This window comes from Lupinus angustifolius, chromosome LG01 (genome assembly GCF_001865875.1).
Source record: "Lupinus angustifolius cultivar Tanjil chromosome LG01, LupAngTanjil_v1.0, whole genome shotgun sequence".
Classification (NCBI taxonomy): domain Eukaryota; kingdom Viridiplantae; phylum Streptophyta; class Magnoliopsida; order Fabales; family Fabaceae; genus Lupinus; species Lupinus angustifolius.
Genome location: NC_032009.1, coordinates 10,716,645 through 10,726,485, shown reverse-complemented (window position 1 = coordinate 10,726,485; position 9,841 = coordinate 10,716,645). Strand labels below are relative to the sequence as shown.

Sequence of the window (9,841 nt, the reverse complement as noted above, 5' to 3'; positions counted from 1 at the left end):
CACGATTTCCATCCCTTTTAAAGGTACAGTTTTTAGTAAAACTACATATTTCGATTTAAGACGTTCTTTGATAATCTTACCACTTTAAAGTAAGTTATTCAAAGTATCATTTAAAAGTTTTATGAGGCATTCATGTACTCATAAACTATAACATCCTTTTTAACAAAAGTTTCTATTTTTCTAACTTGTTCCAAGCCATGGTTTAAGGCTAAAAACAAATAGAATACATACATTCTCATTTTTCCAAAACACTTACTAAAGGTTCCTTTGATTAAAGGTTCCTTTGATTTCATCATCATCCGCTTTGGCTAAAACAACAAAATAATTGTAATAAAACATTATAACAACTCCATGTACACAAGTTGTTAATGGTTTCAACAAAATATTTTCATAAGTTCAAGAACATCACTATTTTCGGTTTTAAGGAGAAAATGATTTAGAAGGCATTTTAGAAAATTTGAACAGTTGAATATGTTCTTGACATGCTCATGAACAACATACTTAAATCTCATCAACATCCATTGGTTGAATGTTGAGAGATCAAGGATTAAAGATGGAAGAAACAATGGGAAATGAGAGAAAATGATGAAGAGATGATTTACCTTCTCTTGGAAAATGAAAGAGTGTGAGAGTGAAGTGTGAGGGTTTAAGGAGAGAAGGAAATCAGATTTCCCTCTAGGCAATCATGAAAAATCTCCTAGAGCGGCTAATGATGATTTCATGAGATTGAGTGATGTGAGGTTTGCTTTATGGAAGTCAACTTTCACATCCCAATGTGAAATGACCACTTTGCGGACATGTGCGATAAACATGCTCGAGTATTATCGGCCAATACTCGATCGAGTATTATAAATCGCCCGATTTTAATATTCGATTAGAATTTCGGATTTCGACATTCCGAGTGAAAAACATTTAGAAAATAGGTATGGATGTACTCAGGGTCTATATTGTCTCGAAATGAAATTACAAAGCCAATAGAGCGATCAGAATTCGATTCCGAGTTACGGAACTCAAGAACCACGTTTTGAGCCATACTGCGTGAGATTCGGCCCCGACAGCGGTCCGAAACCGACTGTCTCCGAAAATCATGAAATGTTATCACAAAATTGGAAATAGAATTACAAGACTAAATCTCAACTAGAGTTTTGTCTAATTCTTTACCAAAAATTCCCAGAAATTCATTTTCGAAAATATAATTAATAACAATATTAGTAAAATCTTATAATTCAACATCGTAAAATTCGCGGTGTTACACATGGCCAAACTAGGTTCACATTCCTATGTCCAAGTTCATTGAATCTTCCCCATATGTTAATAATACCACATGGATTTGCACCAAAAAATGCAAGTAATAATCTCCTTGTAATTCAAATTAATACCACACGAATTTGCACCCAACAAGGCAAGTAATAATCTCCTTGTGATATCTCCCACATATGGTAATAGTACCACATGCCTATCTCCCATTTGAAAATTAGTAATTTGTATTTAAATTACTTTTCACACTCTTTGCTTCACTTTTGGAAAGAAATAACTTCATGCATTTGAATGGCCACACGCCTAACTCCATGCATTTGAAGGTAGTATCTCGCATAGTTTGAAATTCCACATGCCTAGATCCAAGTATGGAAATACCACATGCCTAGCTTGAAATTCCACCCGCCTAGCTCCAAGTATGGAAATGCCACACGCCTAGCTCCAAGTATGAAAATACCACATGCCTGCTCCAAAGAGGCAACATCCTCACCACATAAGGAAACCTTATTACACGCCTACTCCAAAAGAGGCAACATTCGATAATAGTTACAATGATTTATTGTCTAACACAAATTAATAAAAATATCCTAAACTACATGTGGGACAAAAGACCCCCCACTTTATTAAATGCAACTAGGAAAGGTGCTAAACTTTCCTCCCCTAATTGTAGCCTCTAGGTGGTTCTCCTAAGTGGATGACCCCAATCGTTGGCTTGAATCCTACATGAATAAAAAATGAACTTATATTCTTAAGGGGTCCAGATTGTTGATGTATCATTTTTGCCATTGTCCTAGTCATAGAGCCTTCTAGACCTACTTTTTGATCAATACTGGATCTCTTTTGGTTCACATCATACCTAATGTTCCTTTTGATAAAGGCTCTTAGCACGATCTATTTTGGTTGATGTTTGGCCAAGCTCACGGTTGGATTGAGCTTTTGGTTACGAGTAAGCAACGAAATGGTATAAGTAAGATAAAACAAGATGGAATAGACTTGAGGTGATAGGCGCCACAACACTATAAGGTGTTGATAAGCCAAAGTGATGCTCGTCGCAAGAACTTGGTTCTTGATAAGAACTTCTAATCTTGGTTCAACCAAGAAGGTTTGGAGAATACTGTCACAAGGATTCAATCCTCAATTCACAAAGAATTATGCTTTACTTATCTTAACTTTTTTATTCCATTGGTAAAAGACTTACATTTATAGGAAAACCAACTTGGCTCCCACGGTTGTGAAAGAACAAAGTAATAAAGACTAATTCATGGTGATCCAACATAGGATACCATTTGACATATGAATCTACTACTAAACTAGGCTAAATTTGGTTGACAATTAACATAGAACATGTTATTCATGTGCTTTATTACATTGAAGGAAAAACATTAAGACATTAGCCTAGGATGCCATTTTTGTCACAATTGAGCCTTGAATAGCTTAGGATTCCATCCTTCCATAAGTGCACAACATCAAAATAAGTCACATGGTGAATGAGACATAATGCCTTTGTAATACTCCACGAGAAGACTTATGAGCTTCATAGGTTTTTTGTATTCTTTGAAGACTTGACTCACAATTTAGCATGTGGTAGAATGTTGGAGTTATTGACTCCATAATGGCCCCAGTTGCACTTAAACTTGGCATAGGATCCTCTTTGTCCAAAGAGAGAATTCCCTTGGCAAAATGGAAAAGTTTGATGAGTTAAAAGGCCTAGGACGCTGTTGGTGTAGAGTTGTCCAGCAAACCAAGCCTCCAATGACTAAAACATGACCATTAAGCACCATTAATGAATACTTAAAGTCTCCATCGAGTAGATGGAAAATTCCCTCGGGCAACTTTTCTCCAACAACTCTGAAAATTACTTAGGATACTTCTAGATGATTTGTGCCTAGGTGGATTAAGACAGGAAAAGGTTCCTCAAGCACAGTTCATGGTTCACAATAGTACAAGGTTGTTTGTATCGCCGAGTCTTTTCTACTCCAATGCTTAAATTCCTCGGCCCCGATAGGGCTCGATACGTCCTCCAAGAGACCCACAAAGGTAGTTGTGGCCATCATCTCGGCACGACATCATTAACTAAGAAAGTACTTCGGGCAGGATACTATTGGCCGACCATGGAAAAAGATGCCTCCGAGTTGACCAAGAAATGCATACCCTGCCAATTGTTTGTTGATCTTCACAAGGCTCCGCCCGAAGAGTTGACCACCACCTTGACCCCATGGCCATCTTGCAGGTGGGGTATGGACATCCTAGGACTACTCCCACCAGCAGTTGGACAACTTAAATTCCTGACAGTGGAAATAGATTACTTCACCAAGTGGATCGGGCTGAGCCCTTATCCAGTATTACGGCGACCAATATCCGAAAATTCAACTGGAGAAACATTATAACACGATTTGGGATATCAGCCGCAATTGCCACTGATAATGGGACTCAATTTTCTGACAGGAAGTTCGGGGAGCTGTTGTCAGGTCTTCACATCAAGCAACACTTCACCTCAGTTGAACACCCCTAGACAAACGGGTAAGAAGAAGCAGCTAACAGTGTCCTCCTGTGAGGAATAAAAAGAAGATTGCAAGAAGCCAAGGGAGCTTGGCCAGAACAGTTCCATCCTGTCCTATGGGCCTACTGCACAACTCCTTATTCCACCACCGGGGATCACCTTTTGCAAAAACTAATTTGTTACGAGGTTAACTGTTATATTAAATTGAAAGTAATTATCTGGTAGAAACTAGTATGTTATGCAGGGGGGTTATTTGATGCTCAACTCCATTCTCTCTCAAGAAATTATCACAAACAATATGCCAAATGTTTTAGCATTCCAGAAACATAAGATTTAATTTTCTATAAATAAACACATATCTTCCTACTAGGGTGATCAATAAAAATAAATAATATGTATCATCTCCATCGGATAGAACTTCCACATAGCACAAATCATAGTGCATCAACAAAAGTGAATTATTAGCTCTCCACGAACATCCTTCAAGAAAAATAATTATGAATGCTTTCCTCTCTTCCTTACTTCCCCTGTTCAAACTAGTGTTTTAAGCCTTGCCATCTAGTTCATTTGATTGGGTCAATGCCTTTATATATTTTGACCAAAATTTCTCAAGTCTCTTTTATTGCTTTAGAGAAAAATTTCTCAAGAATAGACGGCTCCACAAATTGACATTTTTAAAAACAATGCTTTGTCGTTGAGAAAACGATTTTTCTTAATTTGTTGAGTATCATCTTTTCTATTATCTCCTCCAATTGGTTGAATAAAACCTTTCTGGATAATTTCTTCAATGCAACTTTATCAAGCATTTCCACATTCATTACTTGAGAGAAATTGATTGTATCTATTGAACTTGGTTTGTTCATGTACTTACAATTGTTGTCATTTTGATATAGCTGGCTCTGATGACAAATGTTGGCATTTAAAATTAATTGCCTCGTTAAAACTAAGATACTATGAGAAGAAAATAAGGCACTTAGGGTTAGTTTGGGAGTTGGATTTTAGAGGGGAATGAAGGAAAATGGAAGGCTTGGGAGCCATAAAATACACTTGTGAGATGCCTCCTAAACTTTCCCTTCCTTCCTCTCCAAAATCCAACTCTCAAACTAATCCTTAAAGAACAAAATTCAATTTCACGAAGCCTTGTTCTGACACACAAGCTCACTTGAGCCTTTTTTTCTCTCTCTGTTTTTTATTCTTATTCTTGCAAGTACATTGTAATTGTTTATAACCTTCTCACTCGGATAAGGTTGAGTACATCTAACCTCCTCATATTCTACCTACTAAACGGGAGTCTCATGCATTAGGCCACCACAATAACAAAATTATCAAAAGTTCCAAGTTTAAAATCTAACCATCTCTCAAACCCAATCTTTACGTTTAACTTAGATAATTTCACTTTAAATTTAAACTCTGTATTAGTTGTAAAGTGTACAAATAAAGCTGGTTTTATGAGTTTAAATTCAAAGTTTCAAACAAAGTTAACCTATCTAAGCTAACTCTGAAGAATTTGTGCAGAGAGTTTGTTTCCCTTACACATGTAGAAGATGGTTCTAACAAGTTAATTTAATCAGGAAGTATCACAAATATATGTTATCATGGTCGGCTGTTTTAAAATGAAATAACCATATGAAACTGGTTTTGCTTCATGAATGTAGGATCAAACATACATATCAATATCAAATGGATATATTAAATACCCATTTAATTTGATTAAATGCTTACAATATGTACTGAATGTTCAACATGAAGATGAATACAAAAATCACAAAGTAATAAATTCAGAAAGTTAATTTCTAGCAATACATTTTGCATTTATCAATTTGATCTTTTTCAGTTATAATAGCCCTTCAATTCATCTCAATTTTGTTCCTACCATGCTACTACAATCCTGTCAGATTGTTTATTTAAGGTAGGTTCTCATGCAAAATGAAATTTTAAGCTTGCACTTGTGAATCATATATGATGTCTTTGTGCATTTTAAGAAAAAATTGTCACTTTTGTTCAATAAATGATAAAAAAAAGCCCATAAAATTTATGACCTTCAATAAAAGGGTATACTAAATGGATAAACATTTTTTGTTACTAATGATAATGTAATCATCCGTTTTTATTCGGCTCAGAAAAAACTCAAAACTTTTTTAAACAACAATATTTGAGTTCTCAAACAAATAAACAAAAGATTTTCTAAAAAATATAACTTCTAAAAACTCATGCAAAAAAGTGGCTTTATTTTATTTACTTTAATTTTTTCGAAATTGTAATATTAAATGAATAAAAAATAATTGAAACTATTTCTTATTATTTTTTTCTAATTTATTTCGAATTTATTAAGATAAATAATTAAAGGTACTTGAAATATTCTTTTAGAAGCTTCCAATATCTTTCAAAAACTAAAAAATAAAAAACCAGGTAAAATAGTCAGATTCATTTAGATAAGATTAAACCCCTTAATCTATGCTGATTTTAAAATTATGGATAGGTTGATTAGCTTAAGTTCAGGTTAAGATGACTATTTTTCCCTATAAATAGCTTAGACTAGGTTTATTCGATTGATTCCAAAAAAGGCAATGAAAATATCCTAAAAAATGCAATTCTGAATAAAAAGGCAAAAGGTAAAGAGAAATATTTTGAGAGTTCTAATTCTGTTAGATGGATTCATTGCCAAAACTGTTTCTGACCAATCTTGGCGTGCCACATATAGCTAGAGTCAATGTCCAACACTAACCAGCCAACCGGAGCCAGCCAGATCGTGACACGCAGGCGGCTAAAATCCTCCTCACGTGGTTGCTGTAGCACTTGACTATAGCTCCATCTCCTAGCGTCAGTTTCCCTATGGATGAGTACACGGTAGGCACCAGTTCCTACCTTTCCAGCCAATCTCTGTCCAACACGTGTGTCCAACCTGCACTGCCTTACTTCCGTCCAACCTGAAGCGACACATGGCTCACCATGGAGAGTTTTCTTGTTCCGTAGCACACACGACACAGCTCGACCAGGTTTGTTTTCTTTCCTTTTCTTTCTTTTATTTCCATTAATTCATATTATTTTTTGAAACAATAAATTATAAGCACTTGGAAAATAATACAAATGCAATTATATTGCAATTTTTTTAGAGGTACAATCAAAATAATAAAAAATAAATAATAATAATTTTTTAAAATAAATAACAAAAATCATAACATTTTTAGGAAGCAATTAACAAACTTTCTTTTAATAAAAAATGAAAATTAATTTAACAATAATTAAAGTAACAATTATCTTGTCTTTTATGGTATGATACGATGACATACACTTGGGTTGAACCTCACTTTCCTATAACTTAGGAATAATTGCTACAATGTACTTTTTTGATAAATTTAAAAATCTTCTAAATAAAGGTGATAATATCTTAACTAATCCTTAGTATGAGGCACGATATTAGACATATGGGTTGTATTAATAAGAATATTAGTTATGATTTAACGTCACATTTTTTTCAAAAAATAATAAAATTAAGCAAACTAACAAATCTTTTGCTACCCAAAGAATGACGTAGTTTTATTAGGCACAACAAAAAATAAATAAAATTTTGTCGTTTTAATAAATAATTAATTAAACAAATAACTTTAAAGTATAAGATAAGCCATGCAAATTTAGTGAAGGGTACATATAGGGTGCTAACATTTTCCCTATTTCTTAACCGATTTTCGAATCTGAATATCAAAAATCTAAAGCCCAATATGATTGAGCCAAAAAAATTTCTATAATTTTTACCATAAAATTTAATAGTGACTCTAATAAAGTCCTAAAATCGAGGCACAACATACAAGAATTTATAAATTCATCCGTTTAAAGAGAGAAAATGGTTGAATTACATACCAAAAGCTTGTCTCTTGTGATGTGAGGACATATAGGAAGCCAATTGGATATTCACAAGAATGAGCAAAATTCATTGACTCTAGATCACTTTGTGAATAGTCTAGATGTATTGAGTTTATATGAATTGCAGTAGAGGTGATAAAATTATCTATAAACTATAATTCATCCAAATTAAATTCATTCAAATTCATCTATTAGAGATGATGGCTTTAAATAGATATAATCTAATGGATAGTGTTGATAATGGATGTATTCAAATTCATTCATTATATCCAATGAATATCCATGAGTATATTCATTTGGATGATACCCAATCCATCCAAAAAAATAAAAATAAAAAATATTTTTTTCTCATAAAGCAATATACAAACTCAACTTTTTTATGCAAACCCAACATGCAAAATATAAATCAATGTTATTAATATCATACCAGTCGTCAAACCATATACATATATTTTATACTAATATTAATAATGAAAAATCATTAAATAAGACAATAACTATTTTTATTTATACCACTTGTTAAAAATGTATATTGTAAACCATGTTTTAGATGTATAAAATATGTAGTAGTTGTGTGTTTTTTGGTACATGCCAATATTTTGGTAAAATAAATCATTTTCATTCAAAAAAATTAATTTTTAATGATACCAGATGGCCTGCTATTCAATTGAAAATTAACCAGTATAATTGCATTGTTGATATAAATATTGTATCATAGCAGTATTAAGACTGGTTCACCGGTTGAACCAGTTGGTACAAACTGGTTTTAATGTTAGTGATATAAACTACTATCTTTCTAACAAAATGATTTCTTAAACAATATTATCCTTTTTATCAAAGCATTATTTCAAAATGTTTGAGTAAGAATTGATATAACATTTTGTTTCATGATTGAGTACAAGAAAAAGTGCATGATTGTACAATACAGTATCTCTAACCTCACATTCACTGTTGCATTTTAGAGCTTTCATAGGTAAATTTAAATATTAAGATTTTTTTTAAAATGTTTTTTAAATTGAGTTAGAGAGATACAAATATTTCGTAGGAGCGATACTTGTTTTTTAAAAATGTTTTCTAAATTAGTTCCTTACCAAAAAGGTATGGGGATACCCTTAGAAGTACCAAAATAATAATAACTTTTAAAAAGATTTTTTTCCGTCAAAAATGTTTTAGTTCAAATTAAAAAAATGGATTGAATATTCATCCATCCAATCCATTAAAATGGATATATGGATGAAATGGATGGATCAGAATCCATTGGATATGGATGGATTGAATAGTTTAGAAATGTGATTTTATGAATTTATATGGATTGATGGATGACTTTTCACCCATCCATTATAATTCAAATTTATATCCATCCAATTATCACCCTTAGTTTGCATACTCCAAACTCCCCAAACTAGTAGAGTTTCTAATTTGAGATGGATAAGAGCAAGTGCATGTTAGTAGTGCATGGCACCTCCTTGCAAGTGAAACAACACCTTGAGCTATATGAGAAATTCTTGTTGCTGCATGTAGACAAATAATGATACATACAACATGAACAATTGTAGATACCTGAAAGAATGAATAGTAGAAAATTCACCTAACATAAAACTTGTAACTTAAATGTTCTCAGACACGAGACTCTTATTTAGTGAGGTTTGGGGTGGTAGATATGTATAGCCTTATCTCCACAAGCTGAGAGACTGTTTTCAGGATTTAAACTCGTGATTTCATGGACATTAAGTAACAACCTTACTATTGCACCAAGTACCCTCTAACTTAAATGCTCTAATGCTGCCTTTGGTTGATAGAAAAAAATGGAAGTGTTAGGTATCAGTGGTTACAATACACCTAGAAGGGGGGGTTGAATAGGTGTAGCGGTTAAAGTAGCCGCTTTTTGAAACTCAACACTTAATGCTGAATCACCCCTAATTAATCGATTACAGGATGAAGATAATCGATTAACAGAACAATCTTAATCGATTAACAGAACAGGGATAATCGATTAACGCAACAGTTTTAATCGATTAAACAGAAACAGTAAGCTATTACAGAAACGATTAATTGCACAACAGTTAACCGATAATGGAACGAATAACAAAGCTTACAAATATTATATCAGAGTATCATTCAGTATAGCATAAGTACAGAATGTATCAATTAATTCCACTATACCAACTAATCGATTAAAAACAGTAAAGAGAGAGAGAGAAAAAAAAATCCTGCAACGCGAAT

At 33.1% G+C, this 9,841-nt stretch overlaps 1 pseudogene; it reads right to left on the bottom strand.

The window, feature by feature from the left end:
* The window catches only part of LOC109349163, an 8,606-nt pseudogene continuing 5,177 nt past the window's right edge, over window positions 6,413-9,841 (bottom strand).